The sequence below is a fragment of the Canis lupus genome, chromosome 11 (assembly GCF_011100685.1).
Source record: "Canis lupus familiaris isolate Mischka breed German Shepherd chromosome 11, alternate assembly UU_Cfam_GSD_1.0, whole genome shotgun sequence".
In the NCBI taxonomy this organism is placed as follows: Eukaryota; Metazoa; Chordata; class Mammalia; order Carnivora; family Canidae; genus Canis; species Canis lupus.
Genome location: NC_049232.1, coordinates 59213480 through 59238046, shown reverse-complemented (window position 1 = coordinate 59238046; position 24567 = coordinate 59213480). Strand labels below are relative to the sequence as shown.

General features: G+C 33.6%; 1 pseudogene; it reads left to right on the top strand.

Annotated features, from left to right (window-relative positions):
- The first annotated feature begins 15281 nt into the window (after nt 1-15281).
- LOC119874084 lies at nt 15282-15422 on the top strand (annotated as a pseudogene).
- The last annotated feature ends 9145 nt before the right edge of the window (nt 15423-24567 follow it).

The window sequence follows — 24567 nt, the reverse complement described above, 5'->3', positions numbered from 1 at the left end:
TTCAAAAATCATTTTACTGCTCTCATCAAAATTAAAGGAGTATTCACCAGTAGTAATTTGTGATGAAAGCTGATGCATAGCACCTAGGGAACTTTACACTTCGGAGTTGAAATTTAACTAGATTACTTAAAGTACTTTAAAGAGTATTTCATTCTAGTTTTTTATATGTCTCTGACTCAGATCACTTATTTAATATTTTGGGATTTTCCTTTAAACTATATCCATCACACTCTAATTGTAAGTGATAAAATGATAAAATCAACAAAAAATTTATTTCTTCTTTGTAAAAGGAGTTATTAGAAATGAGAGACAGGGAGAGAGGGAGGAGGAAATGAGATCTTTCTGGCTTGAAGAAAAAGCTTCTAAGGGCAAAATTAAAAGAGAAACTAAATACAGTCTTTTAGACGTACAGTTACTGCCCAAAATTCAGGCTGAAAATTGGTAATGGAATCTATTGAGCTATTGCATGTAATACAGGCATTGACAAACTCTGGCTCAGGAGTCATGCAGGCCTGGCTTGAATCGGACTTCTTCTATTTCCTTTGGTAAGTTTTGGCCTCTTCTATACAGTGTGGAAGGTTATGGCCACTACTAGCATGAAATAACAGTGCAACAGATTTTAGATAACGTGAATATTTCTTACACACAATCTCAGGAATAAAAAATGAAAGATATATCAGATAGTAATTATATCAAGTCTGGAATTTCATTGCATTTTTAGATATCATAAATGTTAGAAAAATACTTGGTATTCAGTAAACATATTATTAGAGTAAAAGTGTAGGAAAATATGAACACCTAAATAATTAAATTTATAAAAGTTTATAGTCATTATGAACATTCACCTATAGTGAATATCTTTCTTTTTTTTAAAAGATTTTTATTTATTTATTCATGAGAGACACAGACAGAGAGAGAGAGAGAGGAATGAGAGAGAGAGGCAGAGACACAGGCAGAGGGAGATGCAGGCTCCATGCAGGGAGCCTGAGTGAGACTCGATCCTGGGTCCCCAGGACCATACCCTGGGCTGAAGGCGGCGCTAAACCACTGAGCCACGGGGGCTGCCCTATAGTAAATATTTTTAATTTAAAATTTGGTTGTTATTTTGCAGAAGTAGAAGCATGTAATGAAGGAACTTAAATCAGATTTAACAATAAAATTATATTGGAAGTTCAGGATTCAATCTCTGAGCGGCATTAGTTCTTAGGGGCATGTTGGCCTGGAAATGGGAAAATTGTGTAATAAAAGCAAAGAAATTCTGAGACAAGAAGATAAAAGGAAGTGATAGTATGTTAGGCGATCTGCCCTATGTCCAACAAAATCAGACTACAGTCAGGTCATGGCTCTGTCTATTCACATCAAATTCCACTGCATTTAACAAGTGAGAAATGTCATCTTATGTTGATAAAAGAATGGTTAGTAACAAATCTGCTACTTCACATGATTCTTAGAACCAACTCAGTATTCATATGATATACTTCTAAGAGAATGTTACTTAATATGGATTTTAAAATAATTGGCAAAACTCTGTTCAAATCTTTTGGTGATAGACTATACTAACAAAACATTATATTCAGATAGGTATAGAAAGAGAATAGGATTTAGATTCATCTAGACTGAGTTTCATCCTCATATCTGCCATTTATTGTTTTTGATATTGAGTATACATGATCTTTTCTCAAAGACTGCTTTCTTAATTGAATCTAGATTTCAGAGAAATCATTCATAATGCTTCTGTACTTCCTGTCTGATATATTCATGAAAATTAGTGGTGAATCTTTTCGGATTGTAGTTGTTATTTCATTATTTTATTCTTCATTGTTGGTAGTAATTGCTTTATTAAAATGGATGCTTTCATAGGATTCTGTGCATACTCTAAGAAAAAATGCCCCATCGATTTCTTTTCTTTATTTTAGAAGAATGCTGGAAAATATAGTTATGAGTTTGCCATTTCTATTGATCAACTTGTCCAATTATGATGTAGAATGATAGAACATATTACAATTACTTCCTAATCATTCTAGGTGGAAATTGCCTAAATTCTTGCCATTAAAATTAGATTGATGTGCACAATGCTCACTTCAAAAATGTATTTTAAGTGAATATTATTACTACACACTAAAAAAGTAACTTACGTGAAAATAGTTAAAATTATACTATTGATAATGCTACTTAATTGCCTGAAATTATTTTAAATCAGAATCTCATTATCTACCCAATAATAACATTTGTCTTCTTACTCTTTTGCCCCCATTTTGTAGTCATTTAACATATTGGTATACTCTAATAATAATAGAGTATAAAACTCCAGCCTAATTTTTAAAAATAATATCCAAGGAACAGTTAAGTTTTAGTTAACAGTTATAAGTCATCTTTGTTTAGAAAAGTGTTGATTGTCTTCTGAATACTATCATGACAACATTGCAGAATAGCCACGGCTATATACATTGAAAACTTTTGCTAATATCCCAAAACAGCATAGAATTCATCCAATACTTAATAATACTTTTTATTTTAATCTTGTAATCACTTAGATGATTTTTAAAGATTTTATTTATTTATTCATGAGAGACAAGAAAGAGAGAGAGACAGAGACATAGGTAGAGGGAGAAGCAGACTCCTTGTAGGAAGCCTGCTGTGGAACTCAATCCCAGGACCCTAGGATCACAACCTGAGCCAAAGGCAGTTGCTAAACCACCAAGCCACCCAGGTGCCTTGTAACATGATGTTCAAGAGACTGTATTTATAAGTCTAAATGCTTTGGATGCAAATCTTGGCTTTGCCACTTAACAAAATATAAGAACTTAGACAAGTTATTTTCAGTAATTTTTCAGTGTTCATTTTCCTCATGCATGAGAGCACATTTTCATCTTGCTCAAAGGAGACCCATGAGTTGACACATATGAAGTAAATAAAACTGTGCATTATTAGGTATTATTAGGTATTTACCCCAAAGATATAAATGTGACCTGAAGGGTCACCTGCACCCCAGTGTTCAGAGCAGCTATGTCCATAATAGCCAAACTGTGGAAAGAGCTGAGATGTCCATCAACAGATAAATGGATAAATAAGATGGGATATTACTGGGATGGGATATTACTCAGCTATCAGAAAGTCGGAATACTTACATTTACATTGATGTGGGTGAACTAGAGGGTATTATGTCGAGTGAAATAAGTCAATCAGAGAAAGATAATTGTCATATGGTTTCATCCATATGTAAAATATAGGAAACAACACAGAGGATCATAGGGGAAGGGAGGGAAAACTAAATGGGAAGTCATCAGAAAGGGAGAAAAATCATGAGAGACTATAGGAAACAAACTGAGGGTTTCTGGAGGGGAGGTAGGTGAGGGGATGGTGTAATTGGGTGATAGGTGTAAGGAGGGCACATGATATGATGAGCACAGGGTGTTATACTCAACTGATAAATCATTGAACTCTACATCTGAAATTAAGTATGTAGTTTATGTTGGCTAATTGAATTTAAATTTTAAAAAATAGTGCCTGGTAATAAGTAATAATAAGTACTCAAGAATTAGCTGTAAATACTCTTTAAGAATTGTGAATTCTTCATACCTGGGTACTACTTCTAGTTGTGTGTGTGCTTGTGTGTGTGATCTTCAAAGAATAAATAAAGGGCACAAAAGTTCTTTACCTTTGTTAGTGTAAGAAATCCATTAAATCAATTATCCATTTAATTAACTACATGGCCTCTTAAAGAATGAGATGTGTAATGACCAATACATTTTGCAAATATCCAATAATATTAAAACTATAGAGATAATTACTGTCTAATTAAGAAGAGTTTAATCTACAAAAACAATAAATAAAAATTATATAATTTATTAGTATAATTATTTGATAAAAACATTTCATTTATTTGAAGAGTATAATTAATATTTGAAATAAAATATTTTACACACACACAAAGATTGCATTGATTCACAGAACTCAGCTAATTTTTGGCTATATCACATAAATTTATAAATCCACGATTACCCAGGTAAAAAAAATTATCTTGCTAAGTGAAACCATTAGTGAACGTTTCAAATTTTCCTTTACTAAAGAGAGGGAACATTTTTTAATGAATATGGGTCACCTTTAAAATGAAGACTTTTTTCTGTCATTTTTATTATTTATGAATAGTTTAACATTCAAAGTTCTAAACTATTGGAAACTATTCAAATAGAGAAACAGTTATAAAATGTTCCATTTAAATTTGCCATTGATCTGACCTGAGCTAGCAATGTAATTCAGATGGGAAAACGATACTATTTTATTCTACTTTGAGTAAAAGGATGAAAATTATAATCTTTCAGTGACTTTAGATAATATTTCAGAGGTTAGAGCTACATTCTCACTGTTTTACTTACTCTTTTACACACACTATATATATATATATATATATATATATGTACATATATATATAATTTTTTTGAGATTTTAAAGACTTTGACCCATATGAGCGAGGTGTGAAAAATCATATTAGGAAAGTGTACTTATATGCTTTCCAAATTAGTAAGTAACAACGGAGATAACAGAAAACTTTCTGGGGGTGCCTGTGTGGATCAGTTGGTTGAGCCTCCAACTCTTGGCTTCCACTAGGGTCATGATCTCAGGGTCATGAGGTGGAGCCCTGTGTGGGGCTCCACTCTCAGCATGAAGTCTGCTTGAGATTCTCTCCCTTTCCCTCTGCCCCTTCTCTCTCTAAAAATAGAGAAATAAATCTTTAAAAAAATCTTTCTAGAATGAGAATAATATTTTAAAGCAATCAGGGAGACAGAACATAAAGACTCCTAACTCTGAGAAATGAACTAGGGGTGGTGGAAGGGGAGGAGGGCTGGAGGCGGGGGTGAATGGGTGACGGGCACTGAGGGGGCACTTGACGGGATGAGCACTGGGTGTTATTCTGTATGTTGGTAGATTGAACACCAATAAAAAATAAATTTATTAAAAAAAAAGCAATCAGTACATACTTAATAGCCTGATAATATAAGTAATTACCATTGAAATAATCCATAACTTAACATCTACTGAACTGAAAGCAATTTCACCATTCAACTGTTATGAACATTGATTACTGTGCTCTAATAACCCTCAGACCTTCAAGAAGTACTGGGTTTTAGAGGTAGACAAGAAATAAATTACATATATTAGGGTTCACCTAAAATTGGCTTATCTAAATGTCTTTTTCAGTTGAGGGAATACCTTGGAAAAAAAGTGTCTTGAAAATCTAGAAGCAGTTTAAGATGATTAGGTTCCAAGATTTATTTAATTGAGCTATATAATTTTATTACTAAAGCTGCACACATTTTAAATGACATATACAGTATAATGCTTTTTTTTGCACAAGTCAACCAAGAGTTATAGAAGATACTTGAGTTAGAAAATCATGTGCACTTGGCAATATTTATAAAATGTTTTTTAAAAGATTAAAAGTTTGGACCTTAAAATTGATCCCTCCCCAAAAATCCAGATATACTTTAAAATGACTGCATATAGTTTGTCATTGCAACATTATTGTAATTTTTAAAAATCGGAAACAGCCAAACTGTCTAAAAATTAGAAATTGATTTAGTATATTGTGATTTATCCATAAGCGCAACATTATACAAATATCTTACAATGGTATTTTCTTTCTTTTTAAAAAGATTTTATTTATTTGTTAGAGAGAGAGCACAAGCAAAAGGAAGGGCAGAGGGAGAAGCAGAATTTCTGCTGAGTGGGGAGCCTGGGCAAGGGTCTCAGACCCAGGAGTCTGGGATCATGAACCGAGTGGAAGGCAGACATTTAACCCGCTGAGCTACCCAGGCACCCCATTACAAAGATATTTTTAAATAATATTTTACAATATAAGAACCTAAAACATTCTATCATGTTAAAAAGAATTTTATAAAATAGTATCTATAAATATTATTATCCCAATTTTGTAAAATAAATGAAGTGAGCTCCATGAGAGCAGCTGTGTTATTCATGATTGTACATTTCCTTATAATCACATTGTCTCAAACAGAGTAGGTGTCAGTCAGCATTTCCAAATGAATGAATAAATAAGACCAAAAATAATCCATTAAGCACTATTAAGAATCTATTAAGCACTTTATAAAAAGGTAAATATAATGAGGATTCTAAAACTAAGCAAAAAAAAATGTATTATTTTACTTTTCAAGACTTTATGAAGAAAAGATGATGTTTTTAGTAATTATAATTATTAGTGGTAAAAACTATCTCGTATGAAGACATTAAAATAAGGAAAGACCCTACATTTTGCTACTATACAATTCTGTTCTCCTGTGAGATAATCTATACCAACAAATTGGTTGTTCATACAGAGATCTTCAGCATATGCTTCTTTGCAATGAAGAAATTACTGGCTGTCGGTGAGCTGATTCAACCTAAGCTGAGTGTATCACCACAGAAACATAGAGGGTGTGTGCTAAGCCATTTATTCCAGGAAGGTAGTTTCCATATTTTAACATTAATTCCATAATATCTGGGATAGATGCATCTGGTAAAGAGTTAGAATACCCATTTATTTGATAAGGATAAAAGATCAACATTTCTTAGCCATTAATGACTTAGGATAATTTTGGCACCCAATTTTCTTTTTTTAGTCTGAACCATATTTCTTGACATAAACGTTTTACATTTTCCATGACATGAGAGTTCCAGAGAACTCTATAAACAGCATCTCTATCTCTGCTCCTGACTTCTGAACCAGTTAGGAAAGAGAAGTCAGAAAGGGAGAGTCAAATATGTCAGCTTTCTACAGCATAACATATAGACTTTGTGGACTCACTATGTTGTACACCTGAAATTAATGTAACAGTGTGTGTCAACTATACTCCAGTTTTCAAAAAGTCACTTCTATTACCAACTCTAAAATAAGAACAACCTAATAATACCACAGGGACATAATATGGGGGATCGAACCTGCTAACCAGAAGTAGACTGCCCTACCATAACAGATGCTGCTAGAAAAACTACAGACCTGGGCTCACAGGAACAGACCTTGCTCGTTGAACTTGAGGCAAGGGCAAGGACAGAGCCCAGAGGCTCCAGCAGCACAGAGTAAGAGGAAAGGCAAAACTACAAAATCCCCATTAGATATTTTACTACTCTTCCTTTCAGTAAGAATAATAAGGGTGTAGGAAGAAGTCAAGTAAGTTACAGTCTCCTTCATGGAAATGAGTAAATACAATTATCTCCAGGGAGAATAAAGTGAGTTTCTTAACATGTATCTCAGTAACAGTTTCCCATGTGAAGCCAATGGTAGTTATTAGTGACTGATCAAATTTTACCCCTTCCATGCTTATACTAAATAAATTTTAGTTCGCCTTTTTTTGGATAAAGTTTTAGAAAGAAAAAAAAAAGCTAAAATAACTGTGAGAGGTTGGTTTTAGACATGTCCTTAGACTTAAAAGTAGTGGTTTCTATTTTTAAGAAGGCACTTGCAGTAAATATTCTTATTATAAAATAGATGGAAAGATAATATGGATTTGTACTTACACTGAAAGACATTAAATTGCCAAAAGGTGATATTAATTCACAAAGTAAATTTTCTGCCCCAGTAAATTTAATTACAACACTGTTCTGGGTCACAGCATATGATTTTATTTTTATTCTTATTATTTTAAATGCTATTCTACTAATAGTTTTTCTAGCTTCACTTGCTACCTTGTTTATCCTCTGGCTACAGATCCAGGGGGAAAAAAAAAGTGCATGAAAATTCTTCCAAAGGTCTTAGTATCGCTTTTCTAAGTTAAATGAACACATGTTTGCAACATACCTACAAACACTTGACTAGTTTGACTGCTAATTGCAATCCTTGTTGGGATGTTCTTAGAGAAACCAACCGTGAAATAAATAAAATTCAGCTTTTCTTTTTCTACAAGTACTATCTTCTTTTATCTTACTTACTACATAGTCTACCAGAGAAAGACATTTTCAGATAATATACCAATCTCTAATTTGTCATTTAACAAGTATTTATTGAGTTCTTTTTATGTCTTAGGCTTTGCATTACAATAAAACAGTTAAGTGTAAGCTCATAGAGTTTATGGTCCATTCTACTTTATCAACAGTTATTTGTTTCTGTAGTATAAAAATATTGGTATAATACTGCTATTAGAGGCAACTGTAGTCTTTTCCTTCATACAAACATGATCTTTTATTCCTTCCCACACGCACACACATACATACACTCACATATGCATGTGCCTGAGGATGTGCTTTTGACACACTGTTGATTTTCCATGCAATCTCTAAATGTGTAGGATACAGTTTTTAAAACAAATCACGAGACATTCTATTAGTCATAATAGAAAGTGACTCACTTGTTTATTATTTAAATATATGTGTTCTTTTTAAAAGAATAAACAATTTGTTGGTTTTAAAAAAATTATTTGAGGGGATCCTTAGGTGGCTCAGTGGTTTAGCGCCTGCCTTCAGCCCAGGGCGTGATCCTGGAGTCTCAGGATGGAGTCCCACATCAGGCTCCCTGCATGGAGCCTGCTTCTCCCTCTGCCTGTGTCTCTGCCTCTCTCTCTCTCTCTCTCTCTCTCTCTCTCTCTCTGTGTCTCTCATGAATAAATAAAATCTTTTTTTAAAAAAGTATTTGACTAGCGTCATATAATGCAGTCTCTTTCAACTCTCCAATAGAATACAAAAAAAATTGCAATAAAAATGGAAACATGATATCACTACTAAAGAGTAAGATTTAAAGCAATTGATGGAAATCTGAAATTTTCAGTACATACAAAATTGATGCTGCTAGGTTTAGAAAAGCAGATCTAGGATTTGCTTCTTGAAATATTATTTATTTATTTATTTATTTATTTATTTATTTATTTATTTATTTTTACTATACTACTTGTCCTCACAAAACATGGGAAGTCTTGTTACATCTCCTTTTTCAAGAACTGTAGAAAATATGACAACCCTATCTTTACTGAAAAAAAATATTCTTCTTGGAATTTTCAGATTACTGCTCTCTCTCTCTCTCTCTCTCTCTCTCTCTCTTCTATACACAATCTTTTTATATTCAGAAATATAATGAAATAAGACAGTTGGGAAAAGGAACAATAACCTTTAGAGCCCCTTTCATCCCCTATCCGATACAAACTCATCTTCAAATTTCCATGGAATTACTTCATACAATTCTCCTCCTTACTACTGGTAATGGCGTGTGTGTGTTTTGTGGAGCACAGTTATTAGTGTGACTGGTTCTGTTCTCAGTATCTATGTTTTGGTAACTTAGCCCTCTTACAATTCCTGGAGATAGATTTTACCACTAAGCAATATACTGTACTTAAAAAGCTGAGGCAAGGCTGGCTGCTTTCTCTTTTCCAGCCCAGAATGAAACATAGAAAGTTATTATCTTCACTCCCTTTTATTTTCTTCCTACAACCATCTCCTTTGCTTTTGGCCCCAGAGAGTAAACTCACCTGGTCACCTCAAGTCGATATAGTTTCCAAGATCTAGATGTAAGATAATAGGGGTAATCCTTCTTCCACATAACCTTCCATATTTACAGGCTTTTTTATAAGAGAATTCTCTTTGCTCCTTCTACAGATAAATGAAACTAGTAAATTTTATATTTGGATTGTGACCTGATGGCTCTTGTGTGTAGTCTTCCCTTATAAGAACCATCGATGGCAGTTTCATAGCACCCTTATGCCTTTAAAAAATAACAGGAAAAGGGAGACTGGCAAATAATATTGCCCAGAGAAAGTGGCTTCCATTGCTATTTGTGACAGCAGAGTTGAAAGGAGGCTGGGAGCAGGAAATCATGGGGATTGTAGATGCCAATGAGTTTCATTATTTAGAGTATGAGAATTAGAAATAGAGGCAACAGCAGGAGCAGTTGTGGGCTAGAAAATAGAACTGGTGTGAAAACTATAAATGGTAATCTATTCTCTAGCTGCTAATCTGAGGAAAAGACTTCAATCAATGCCTGTATGAACAAAGAAAGGAACCTAAGACAAACACAAATGTGGATACCTGGACATTTCATTTGAAAATAACTAAGGGAATAATAACAAAATTATAAGGATTATGAAAAATAATTCAAACCAAAGAAAAAGGGACCTCCAAGCTAAAAGCTCAAAGGTAAAAACATTCCCCCAAATGAATCATTATAAAAAAAAAAACAGATTGAACTCTAGAAAAGTTGCACTTTGTCAGTGAAAAACCTATGAGGAGTGTGTTGGCTAACATTAAAAGACAACAGAATTAAATTGAGACGTAACAGGGTATGTAAGAAACATTTGTAAGTAAACTAAAATGCATTAAAAGGAATAAGGGGACAAAATAAGCCATGAAGAAAATAAAATTAGAAACATGGTGGATAAATGTGAAAATTCAACAGACTAGAAAAGAATCCATAAGACACAACACAACAAAGCAACAACAAATGAAAGAGAATAATACTATAAAGCCAGTGCACAAAGGTTAAAATGACTCATTGTGTCTGTGGATCTTCTGTTATGTTACAGTTCAGATTCCTGCCTTGTTTTTAAATCCCAAGGCTCAGATTGGGATTCATCCTTCCTCTGAGTAAAACCCTGGATCTTGCTTATCAAGAACATATCTAATTCTAGAGTAGATATCAGACACACACACTCGCATACGCAGTTACTCACAATTTATACTAATGCTGTCTTATATAAAGTTGTAATATTTGTTGGCTGTTTTTTTTAAATATATAAATTACAAGTAGTTACGATGTTTCTATGCACCACTGACATCTGCCTGTTTCTGGGTAAGGTAAAGCTTCTAATGCACATCCTACCAAACCACTTACATGTTGTGGACTCTGGATCCAGCCCCTAAAAGATATTTTCTGAGACATCAAAGAAACTTAAGCCTTAGGTCATTAGTCTTATCCAACAGTGAAGAAACAAGCTATGGTCTGGGATACCAAAAATTTTGCATTAGATGCTGGAGAAACAAACTAAGAAGTTAAGAAACTAGAGATTGAATGAGGCTAAAATAAGAGGAAGATAAGAAAAATTTAAAAACCCAAGAGATTAATTATGATTAGATTATGTCTTGTGTCCTTCTTTAAGAGACTGTACATAATCAAGTAATTTGCAACCATCTTCAAAACACCCTATTAGCATGATTTAGCTACTACCTATCAGAATATTATCAATTCAAGATATTACAGCTTTTAATTTTTTATTTTAAAAAATTTAAGGACATTACAGATTTCTAAAACTAGAATCTTTCCTGCTTTCTAGTTGTTTCCTCTTCTTCCTCCCTCCAGAGGATCCTTTCCAAACTCTCCTTCTGCTCATCACACTGAGGATTCATGTGCTAATCTTTTTGTCTTGTCATTTTACAGGCTCCCCACATAAGTATGTCCAAATTCATGATTGGATATTGTCGGAGATCAATACAGCTGGACCTTAGTTAAAACAGTTAAAATGGCTTTTATTCAGTAGCTACTGACAGTAGGGGGAAAAAAATGAGCTCCATTCTTATTTGTGGACAGACAGTTATTTTAAGGAAGAATGAGGGAGTACTTGAGCATAATGAGGGAAATGAAAGACCAGAGTCCGAAGGAATTGTTTGTGAAATCCGTGTGGGCTTGCTAACAGACAGTCATCAAAGTTAGGCTCCTATGCTCCCCAGGCACTGGACAGGGTCTCTACCTTCGCGTGTGGAACAAACAGCAAATCCTTTTGGCAGCCTTGATTTTTTCCAGCCAAGTACTTTAAGGGAATCTAGGGATGCACCCCAAGGATGCTACTAGGAACTGTCAGTATTTATTCAAGCCAAAGTTGAGTTCTAATCAAGAAGAGGGCTTAGATGAGCCTGGCTAGAGTTGGGTCAAGAGAATCTTTTTCCACATATAAAGATTATTGTCTCTTCTACATATATAGCAATTCCTATCCTAAAGTGTACACCTACCACTTGGTTTGTCTGATCAAACATTCAATAGACAATTGGAACATAGCGAGTCAAAAATTAAACTATTTCCTCAGTAGAATTAGCTTATCTCCTTATCTCCTCTCTTGTTAGAGTGATTGAGACTACACAATTCTGGAATTCTGGAATTAGACACTTTAGACTAAAAGGGATCCCCCTTCTCATAATACACATCTACCTTGACCTAAAATCACTTCATTATTACTCAGACATATCTATTGTATTTTCTTAATACTTAAGCATAAATTTTATCCTTTTGGTCCTGGATTCCAGCAGAATCCCTTTTTTGTTTTTCTTTCCTTAACCATTACCTTTTCTTCCAGTCTCTTTCTCTCTTCTGACCAGCCCACAAGCCAATTTTTACATAGCCTATAGCAAAATCTTGGCTTAAATGCACCATTTGATTTTTTCCACCACTGATAAAATAAAATAAATCCTTATTTATAAGACAATGACTTCATGAACTTGGTCCATATTTCTGTCATTATTTACTAATCACTCTGCAGTCCACATCAGGAAGTGTGTGTGCGTGTGTGTGTGTGTGTGTGTATTTCTGACTTTGTATTTGCACTTACTATTTTTACTCTCTGGAAATGCTAATCTGAGTTTTTCACCAAATCAATTCCTACACTTATTCAAGAATGAGGATTTTAAAGGATTTTAGAGAGTAAAAAGCTGTTTGATACTATTTATTGAAAAGTCTAATGGTTTGATATTTATCTAAATGGAATTTGAGGGATCCCTGGGTGGCTCCGCGGTTTAGCACCTGCCTTCAGCCCAGGGCATGATCCTAGAGTCCCTGGATGAGTCCCACATTGGGCTCCCTGCGTGGAGCCTACTTCTCCCTCTGCCTGTGTCTCACCTCTCCCTCTCTCTGTGTGTCTCTCATGAATAAATTTTAAAAATCTTTTAAAAAAAGAACAAACATGTTTCCTTTTAAAAAATGGAATTTGAGGGAAGGTCCTAGAAGGAAAAATGAAATTCTTTATACCTTTTATCATCCTGGGCAATATTCCCTGGTATATTGGAGCTCTATCTACTATAGAGAGTAAGCTATGTGGTTGTAAATGGCTTCCAGTCTCAATATAAATGCATACATGAGTCTGGGTGTTTATTGTTACTGTGATTATTATTGTTAAAATAATCCTATTTTTACCTCCAGACCAATGTGACCTGAGGAATGAAGGGTCACACCAGCGTCATGAGACTTGATAAAACAAATTCATGCACATCCAACTAGTCCTTTTACTGCCTGTTTTCTTTATAAATGTAGAACAAGTTAATGTAAATCGGTAAATTAAGTTGATATACATATGAAAGCATGTGCAATTTCAGAAAACGATGAAGATATTTTGTAAGGATACTTTCCACAAAATGCCCAATTAAGGAGGTAATCTGAAAAAAATATTGAATTTATAAAGCAGAGTTAGCAGATCTTCATTTGTTAGATTTCAGTACACAGAAATTGAATTAGAAAACAGAAAATTGGGCAGCCCTGGTGGCACAGCAGTTTAGCGCCACCTTCAGCCCAGGACCTGATCCTGGAGACCTGGGATCGAGTCCCGCGTCGGGCTCCCTGCATGGAGCCTGCTTCTCCCTCTGCCTGTGTCTCTGCCTCTCTCTCTCTCCTATGTCTCTATGAATAAATAAGTAAAATCTTAAAAACATTATAAAAAAAACAGAAAATTTATCCTTGTGCCAATTTCTTTCCATCACATCAACTTGCTATTCTTTATGTATTATCCCGATTTATTTTACTTTGTAGGATTCATTACCATCTTATACAGCTCCTTCTCAATCTATTTTATCTACTTTCCTACTCACCTCCTTTATTTTGTAAGCTCCATAAAATCAGTAACTTTGTCATCCCAGATTTTGAGATAGCACCTTGGACAAAGCTGATGCTCAATAAATATTTGTTGGATAAATTAATGAAATAATGACATTGTGAATTACTTGACAATAAGTGAAATATTTTAGTTATGTATTGTACTCCTTATAGTTGTAGTTCTTGACATGATTTAGGGACTCAAATAATAAATGTAGCATCCAACAGAGTGGATAGAGTTTACTAAGATAGAAAACTTTAAAACATCAAGGAGGCAATTGGAGAACTGAGTGTGAGACTCAGAGAAACTTTTGGATGAAGTAAGGTGGGAATAACTAGAAGATTAATGTCAGAGGGGAAACAGATATGCATAAACACAAATATAAGAACAAATATGGTGAGTTCCAGGATGTAAGCATGTAGAGGATTACATTACATCAGTGATTTCCTCCTTCATGAACAGAATTGGTTCCCATCAAAAAATTTCATGGTTTCTCTCTTCCTCTGCATAACCATTTTTAATTAAAAAAAAATCTTTGTATCCCCTACATTCATTTATCCCACCCCCTACCACCTGCCTCTGGCAACCAGCAATCTATCTTCTGCATCTGTGAGCTTAGTGGTGTTTCGTGTTGTTTTGATATGTTTTTTTGTTTGTTTTAGATTGAACATATAAGATAGATCATAAGGTATTTGTCTAGCATAATGTCCTTGAGGTCCATCTGTGTTGTCACAAATGGCAATATTTCTTTATTTTTTATGGATGAGTAATATCCCACTGTACATATACCATAATTTTTTAAATTTATTTATCCATCAATGGACACTTAGGTTGTTTCTGTATCCTATTATAAATAGTGCTGCTATGAATATGGGGATACATATATCTTTCATAGTTAATATTTTTGTTTTCTTCAAATAAATACCCAGGAGTGGAATTGCTGGGTCATATGATATTTCTAAATTTAATTTTTTTAGAAACCTCCATACTATTTTCCATAGCAGTTGTACCAAATTAAATTTCTACCAACAGTTCACAGTAGTTCCCTTCTTTTTACATCCTTGCCAACACTTGTTATTTCTTATCTTTTTTATAATATTCTTTCTAACAGGTGTGAAGTGATATGTTGTGGTTTTTATTTGCATTTCCCTAATAGCTAATTACATTTCATTTCATGTACCTATTGGCTATGTGTATGTTTTCTTTGAAAAAATGTCTATTTGTATCTTCTGACATTTCTTGATTGCTTTTTTTTTTTTTTTTTTTTTTTGCTGTTGAGTTGTATGAGTTCTTTGTATATTTTGGAATTTAAACCCTTATCATATATATGATTTGAAATATTTTCTTCCATGTAATAAGTGGTTTTTAAATTTTGTTGATAGTTTCTTTGATGTGCAAAAGCTCTTTAGTGTGCTGTAGTCCCACTTGTTTATTTGTGCTTTTGTTGCTTTTAATTTTAATGTCAGATTCAAAAAAATCATCACCAAGACTCATATCAAGTTGCTTACAACTAACCCTCCTTTTCTTGGCGGGGGTTGGGTGTGCAATTCCTGTAATGTATGGGGAGGCAGAAAGGGCTCTGGCCCCCTCGGTGTCATGTCTTTAGAGCCCACGGCTTCCAGCCCGCTGGTTCTATCCTCAAGCCCTGGGACACGGAAAAAAAAAAAAAAAAAGTTGTTTGTAACTATGTTTTCTTATAAAGATTTTATGGTTTTAGGTCCTATGTTCAACTCTATAATCCATTTTGAGTTAATTTTTGTGTATGATCCAGGAGGTGGTCCAGTTTTATTCTTTTGCAAGTAGTTGTCCAGTTTTTCCAACACCATTTATTGAAGAGGCTGTCCTTTTCCCAACATATATTCTTGACTCCTTTGTCATAAATTTGACCATATATGCCATGGTTTTTTTTTCTGGGCTCTGTGTTCTGTTCCATTGACCTATATAACTGCTTTTATACCAATACCATACTGTTTTAATTACTATAGCTTGTAGTTTAATTTGAAACTAAAACAAACCTCCAGCTTTGTTCTTTTTGTCAAGATTGCTTTGGCTATTCAGAGTCTTTGTGGTTCTATACAAATTTTAGGATTGCTAATACTATTTCTGTGAAAAGTGCTTTTGGAATTTTGATAGGGGTTGCAGTCAATCTGTAAATTGCTTTTGATAGTAAGGATGTCTTAACAATATTAATTCTTCTAATCAATGAGCACAGGATATCTTTTATTTATATCTTAAATCTCTTTACTAAATATCTTGTAGTTCTCTGCATATAGGTCTTTTTTCTCCTGATTAAATTTATTCCTAGATATTTCATTATTTTCACGCAATTTTAAAGAGGATTGTTTTCTTTATTTCTCTCTCTAGTAGTTCATTAACAGATTTTTGTGTATTGATTTCGTAATCTGCAACTTTACCTAATTTTTCTGTTCTACCAGTTTTCTGATGAACTCTTAGGATTGTCTATGTATAATATCATCACATCTACATATAATTACAGTTTTTATTTCTTTCTTTCCAATATGAATGCCTTTATTTCCTTTTCTTGCCTAATTACTCTGGCTAGGACTTGAGAAGAATGTGTAGTTCTGTTTACTTTTAGATGGAATGTTATATAGATATAGAAATAGGTATAGATATACACTAATTTTGTATCTATCTATCTATCTATCTATCTATCTATCTATCTATCTATATGTTAAGTCCATCTAGTCTAGCATGTCATTTAAGATTGATGTTTCCTTATTAATCATCCGTCTGGATGATCTATCCATTTATGCAAGTAGCATATTAAAGTCTCCACTATTTTATCGGTGGCCTGTCACTTTATGTCTATTAATATTTACTTTACATATTTAGGTATTCCTATGTTGAATGCATAAATATTTACAAATTTTATATCCTCTTATTGGATTGACCCCTTTATAATCATATAATTCCCTTTTTTTGTCTCTTATTACAATTTTTGTTTTAAAATCTTTTTTTTCTGATATAAGTATAGTTACTCCAGCTTTCTTTTATTTCACATTTGTGTGAAAGATCTTTTTAAATCTCTTCACTTTCAATCTGTGTATGTTCTTATATCTGAAGTGATTATCTTCCAGGCAGCATGTAGATAGATCTTGGTTTTTTAAATCCATTCAACTGCTCTTTGTCGTTTGATTAAAGAATTTTGTGGCTGTTTTTGTAGTTCCTCTCTCTTCCACTCTGTTCTACTCATTTCTGGTCTCTTCTTGGTGAGTTGATGACTTTCTTTAAGAAATGCATAAATGCTTATGTTCCTTTGTCTTTAACTTTTGTTTACTTGCTATAGATTTTCACTTTGTGGTTACCAGGAGGCTTATATATATCATTTTACATTTCTAACAATCTACTTAAACAACTGATAACAACCTAAGTTGATAAGAACTTAATCACATTCTGAAGTTCACCATTTTTACTCCATCCCTCTATATTTTATGCTTTTGATGTCATATTTTACATCTTTTTTATCTGGTGTATCCCTTAATTGATTATTTTAATCACGGTTATTTTTAAGTACTTTGTCTTTTAACCTTCATACTAGTTTTTTAAGTGATCAATCCACTACATTTACTATCTATGTACCTTTCCACCGAGAATTATTCTTTCATATGTTTTCTTGTCTTTAGCCCTTTTTAGGTGTACAGTTTTGTGGCATTCAGCACATTTACATTGTTCTATAACTATCACCATGATCCATCTCTAGAACGTTTCTATCTTCCCAAATTGAAATTCTCCACCCATTAAATACTTACTCCCCATTCCTTTCCTCCCAGCCCCTGGAAACCACCATTCTACTTTCTGTCCCTGTAAATAGCACTATGAGGTAGGTACCTCATCTAATTGGAGTCATACATTTGTCCTTTGGCAACTGGATTTGATCGCATAACATAATGTCTTCAAGGTCACCCATGTCAGAATTTCCTTCCTTGATAATATACTTTAAAAATATTTCAATTAAGGAAAATGTTTGAAGTCCATTTTTGATCTGGATAAATCAAGATGTATATCTCCCTTTCCTTATTCTTTTAGTATCTCAAATTGAATTGTTAGTAGTTGAACTAAAACTTGGAAGTTAGAGAGAGAGTGAAAATTAGCTTTTATTATCAGCAATCACTTAAAGTCCTATATGTGTTTTTCTGAAGAAAACAAGGCAGGATGAAAGGTTCACTAATTTTTTTAGTGTGAATGACTTCCTGATATCCCACATTACAATATTACCCTGTTGATCATTCTTTTTAAAAAATTATTTTTTAAATTACTTATTTATTCATTAGAGACATACAGAGAGAGGCACAGAAAGGCCTGCGTGGCTCTATCAGTTGAGACATAGGCAAAGGGAGAAGCAGGCTCTTCGAGGGGAGCTTGATGTAAGACTCAGTCTCCAGACTCAGGGACCACACCCTGAGCCAAAGGCAGATGCTCAACCACTGAGCCACGCAGGTATCCCACCTGTTGATCACTCTTGAATAATCTGTGCAATAAATATAAATGCTGGTCTTCACAATATAGCTAAAAAATATTCTGAGCAAACGGTTTGTAGAAAATTCTCTACTCTTGGTTATTTACAAATGAAGAGATATCCAGCCCAATATTTATAGCTACAGGAAAAGGTTCTGCAACTAATTCACCTTTTAATAAGCTAAAAAAAAAACTATTGAAGACATAAATATTCCTCCAATACATCATTTGAACTAAGATTTTAGGCAAGTAGAGAGGGAGTTCTAGTGGAACCAAACTACTTCTCCTCATTATTTTAGATAATGTATATGATCAGCCTCTCCAAGAAGTGTTGCATAACCTCTTACCCTGATTGTTGTTCAAAGTACTGAAGATATAGCAAGTGAAATAATTTGCCTTCATGTCTTCCATTACACTGGAAAGTCCTGGATATAGAGATCATATTGTATCCATCATTGTATTTCCATTGCATGCCAATGTGCCTAGCACAGAGTACTTGCTCAAAATTTTCTAAATAGGGATGCCTGGGTGGCTCAGCAACTGAGCATCTGCCTTCAGCTCTGGACATGATCCCAGAGTTCTGGGATCGAGTCCCACATCAGGCTCCTTCATGGAAGGAACCTGCTTCTCTTCCCTTTGCCTATGTCTCTGTCTCTCTCTTTCTCTGTCTCTCATGAATAAATAAATAAAATATTTTTTAAAAAACCAAAATTTTCTAAATAAATGGAATACTTTGATAATATTCTATAGTCTTTTGGGTTATCATGGCTATATATTACAGCCCACCTTCTATGTTTTGACCTCATGATTCCTAGACCCTGGTTTGATATGCTGTAAAAAAAAGACAGTAAGGAGTCATTCGTATGTCCAAAGTTACTTTTTATAAAATGGTGTAGGAGAAAAAATTGCTGAGAATGAACATAGAACTATCCCTTCAGCAACCTTTAGTTTGGTGCATTTAGTTTTTTTTTTTTTTTTCTCCTCTATGTTCTGTGATATCAGTTTAGCCACAAAGTTAACTCCAATAGAGGGACCTGGGTGGCTCTATCAGTTGAGAGCCCAATTCAGTTTAAGCTCAGGTCATGATCTCAGGGTTGTGAGATCGAGCCCTGCCTTGAGCTCCATGTTCAGCAGGGAGTTTACTTGTGATTCTCTCCCTTGCCCTCTCCCTCTGCCCTTTCCTCCTCTCTCTCTCTCTCTCTCTCTCCCTCTCTCAAATAAATAAATATTTTTTAAAGTTAACTTCAGGAGGAAAATAGATAATGAAATATTTATACAGAACAGAATGAGGGATTGGATATAAGTATTTCATTGATTTTGACATAGTGACCAGGGTGAGTATTAGTAGACAAATTTTAATGATAAATAATATATTTTTTGTTTTAGTTTTAACATATTTTCATATTTGCTTGTACCTTTGAAGTGTTTTTCTTAATATTTTGTTTATTTATTCATGAGAAACACACACACACAGAGAAACAAAGAGGCAGAGATACAGGCAGAGGGAGAAGCAGTCTCCATGCAGGGAGCTCAACGTGGGACTCCATCCTGGGTCTCTAGGATCACACCCTGGGCTGAAGGCAGGCTCTAAACCACTGAGCCACCCAGGCTGCCCACGGTGTTTTTTGAATCTTTACCATCAGATAGGTCATAGCAAGATGACCCATCAAAGCAAAAGAATGCAATCTAGCCAGTTATCTTAGCTTTACTTTTTGATGAATGGCCCTTCTGAATGGTTGAGAGTATTATAAACTGTTTTAATAGTATGTAATTTGTTTTATGTAAACCACAGATCTATGCTAATTTTGGAAATACTATTATATATGTTCATAAGAAACTCTCAATGTGTAACTAGCTGACAACTGAAATAGTTTTAAATGGGCTCTTTTTCTTTGTTATTGGAATTTCCACAAAAAATGACATCTCTCAAATATAATAAAAATTTCTACCAAAGGCAACTAATATCTTTGATTCCAGATCTCCATTTCACCATAGTATTTGCCAGAGTAAAACTACCTTATTCTATCAAAGTTTACAAGTGCCTTTTATTTAAGAGGCTGATATTTTTGTTAAAAGTACAAACATTAATAACAAAGAAACAAAGTGGTATCTTGTTTCAGTTACAACATTGTTAAATTATTTAGGATCTATTTATTCCTTAAACATTCAACTTTAATTAATCTGAAGATTTCTCAGTCTCCTTAACCAATATAATTTTATTTCCTATATCAGAGAGGGAGACAGAACTCCTAACTCTGGGCAATGAACAAGGGGTAGTGGAAGGGGAGGTGGGCAGGGGGATGGGGTGACTAGGTGACAGGCACTGAAGGGGGCACTTGACGGGATGAGCACTGGGTGTTATACTATATGTTGGCAAATCAAACTCCAATAAATAATATACAAAAAAAACTCTATTTCCTGATTTCTATTAGTCAAAGAATATCACTACTTTATAAACTCATTGAGACATTTCTGTCTGATAGCACTGTACTTCACATTCATTAAGTGTTTGAAACTATTTGTTGAGTAAATGAATTACTGGAAAAATAGCATTAAAATTACACTTGAGGTAAGGAGCTGAAAACACATCCCTACAACTGTTTTTTAATGAGTATTGGCAGTTAAATTGCGTTCCTCAGCTGACAGTTTTTTGGTTTTGTTTTTTAAGCAATGATCAACACAATTTTGGAAATTTGAAAATTCTTGATATTGCAAGTTAGCTTAATTTGTGAATTTCTGTTCAGAGAGACCTTGATATGGCAATGACTTCTCTTGCTAGAGAAAAGCTGTCATAAAGGCATAGATTTGTGTGTTTATTTTACCTGACAGCTTTTTTTTCTTATTAAAAGAATAATGAAGAGGGAATGGTCATCTTATCTGCTCTTCCATAGACTCTGAAACTAGAAAGATTCACTAATTCACTTTCCTCATATAGTAAATAGTAAAGACATATCAGCCCCCAATTTTTGTATTTATAATAAAACTTTCAAGTGTATCTTTGAAAGGTAAGAGGAAAATGACCTTTCCAATTGAAAAAAAAAATAGTGTTCTAGAAGTACTCATTTGTAAGTTCCTCTATAAGAGAATTCTGTGGCTTTTCACTAAATATAGAACTTTATCAGGTCATTGTACAAAAACAATAAGTAGCCTGTACCCTTTCGCTAGCACTAAACTTGGAGAGATTGCAGTGTAATACAGTCATTAAGGTGCAAGCTCCTATTTCTATCTAGAGTTTAATTCCTGTCTGTGGCACTTACTCGCTGTGTAACTTTGGGGAACTACATGACTTTTCTAACCCTTGGTTTCTGCAACTTTAAAGTATGTATAAGAATATAACTTCCTCACATGGTCATTGTGAAAATGCTATGTATGAGATAAAACTATGAAAGCTCTTAGTGTTTATATTATTATCACGATGTAAAACATTTACCATAAACTCAATGAAAGTGTTGGATAACCACCAATTTTTATCTTTATCCCAAGCAACTTTGAGCAATGCTTTTGAATATTCAAAGAACTAAAAAGACAAAAAGACTACTTCTCAAAAAATCAGTCTTGAGTTCAAAATTTTATATTTCTATTTGATATTACCAATATTATAATCCTCAAATTATGGCTGGGAGTTTGATCTCTGAAATAAAAGTGCTTACGTCCAAGTCCTGGCTTGTCCATTTGCTCTATGTACAACTTGAGTCAAATTATATAACTTCTATATCCACAGTTTTCTTGCTTGTAACATGGAATTAATGCTTTATCGGGTGTTTATAAAATGAGATGATTCATAGAAACCATGTAGCACAGTAGTTCGTATATAGTAAGTACTCAAAACATAGAGCTAAAAGAGGATAATTATTCAGTGAATCTCCACAGTCTTCCTTGTTTTATTCTGATTTTATCGATGACATTCTTATGGAGAACTATTAATAAGTATTGAGTATTTAGCATTGAATCAATGGTACGATTTTTTTATAAATTAATATTTTTCTTCCATTGAAAATTTGTAATTAGATGAATTGACGTTTAGTGAATATGCCTTGAGGAATTGATCAGATTTTCAGAGTTTCAGAGTATGAAATGTGAGTTCAAAATATGATTTTTAAAGATTTATTTACTTGGAACAGAGCAGCCATAACTTCTAAAAGTATGATTTAGAAGTACGATTTTGTCAAATAAGACAGAAAAACAATGAAATATAGTATCTATCAGGAAAATAGAGAAATAGATGAGTCAGCAAAACTGACTTATCCAGTAACTGAGAATTGCATTTATTACCAGTAAAATGATTTTTCCAAAGATGAGTTGCTCCTGGCAGTTATTATACTTGGTAGTGTCACGCCTTGACTTGCAACTTTTAGATTTTCAGCCTCCTACATGATTGCTGCTAGCCATTCTGTTGTTGAATAGGATGAATGTCTTATCTTCTCCCAACCTGGATATCCTTTCACTGAGTTATATTACCATCATTAAAAAACAACATTCTGATTTTCCTGGCACTGTTTGAAGAACAGACCAAAAAAGGGTGTGTGTGTGTGTGTGCGCGTGCGGGCGCGCTCTCACAGTTATATGGTTGGTTGGTCTAGGGGAAGAATAGGAAGATCAATGTCCCTTATGTACCATAGAATCCCTAGAGATAAAGTTAAAAATCTCTGTATACAGAGCCCAGGGAAAATATATCTTCTGAGAAATTATCAAGGCCAGTATGCAATTGAAGTTTTTGCAAAAATGGAAGGTTGTCCCTGGAGATATTATAATGTTGCAAGATAGCTGGATCCATTGAAAGTGGGAGGAAAGCAAGGTTAACCTAAACAACTACTGTGTTATTGCTACAACAAAATAATTCTCAGGAGGAGGAGGATGTTGATACATTCATTATTTTTACTCTTTTTTGTAATAACTTTTTGTGTTGCCTACTGATTTTGCAAATAACATTTCATGACAACAGAAATATTTTTTGGAAGTACCATTTTTTTCAAAATTCAGCCAACCCAGAGATAATCATTTTTGATAATTTGGTATCTATTGTCTAATTTCACATATATTTCCAATTAGAATTTAAAAATTGATAGTAATGCCTCCTTTGCCAATGAAAAGAAGTATGTACCAAATGTATAAAGGTGCCATATTATTATACTTAACAATTCTTTTCTACATATGAGATATTATTTCTGAATACAAGTAAAATTACTTTAAGGTAATAATTTAAAGAAATTTAACTTGGAACAGTTTTCAATTTATAGGAAAATTGCAAAGTTAGTCAAGAGAGGTTCCATAAATTCAGTACTGTTTCTTCTTATTACTAACATCTTTCATTATGGTACATTTATTTTAATTGATGAACCAGTATTGTTAATATTATTAACCAAAGTCTATACTAATTTCCTGTTTCTCTTCAAGCATCTTACTCAAGACACCATGTCATCATGTCTCCTTAGGCTGTTCTTGGATGGGACAGTTTCTCCGATTTTTGTTGGTTTTGGTGTCCTTTTGAGGAATACTGCTCAGATATTTTGTAGAATGCCCCTCAGTTGAGATTTGCCTAATGTTTTTTTTGTTTGTTTATTTTGTTTTTGTGTGCGTGTGTGTGTGTGTGTGTGTGTGATTAGTTGATGTTATGGGTTTTGGAGAGCAAATCCAGAGGTAAAATGATGTTTTTACCATGTGAAATTAAAAGTGCACACTATCAACATAGCATTATTGATAAAGATCTTGACTGAGATAGCATTTTTCAGCTTTCATCACTGTAGAGTTGCTCTTTCTCCCCTCCCCCTAGCACAAGTCCCACACTGTACAGTTTAGAAAAATGTCACTATCCAAAATCCACACTTAAACAGCAAAGAATTATGCCTCATCTCCTTATGATTTAATTTTTTAAATAGTTTTCAAAACAGAATTTTAATGGTATATGATATAGGTAAATGACAGTATGTATCCTACATTCCCATTAATGGACATTTAGTTTCTTTTCAGATGTGTGCTGTTGTTACTCAGAGCTCTGCCATAAGTCTTTGTGCACATCCATGATAATTTCCCTAGGATAAATTTCTAGAGGTGAAATGATTGTGTCAAAAAGAATACAGTTTTAGTAATTTTGATAAATGTATTGTTGAAGTGCTTCTACAATATTTTTTAATCTTTCTACTCTATTAATTAATCTTGTAAAAACCTGTTTTCCTGGCAGAAATGGGATGTTGTCTTATACTATTATTTGTATTGATTTACTAAGTGAAAAATTCTATAGCTTTGATTTTATTTTTATTACCTTGATTGGTGATGTTGAATACTTAGTTTTAATTCTTGACAATTATTTTTCTTTCTGTATTTC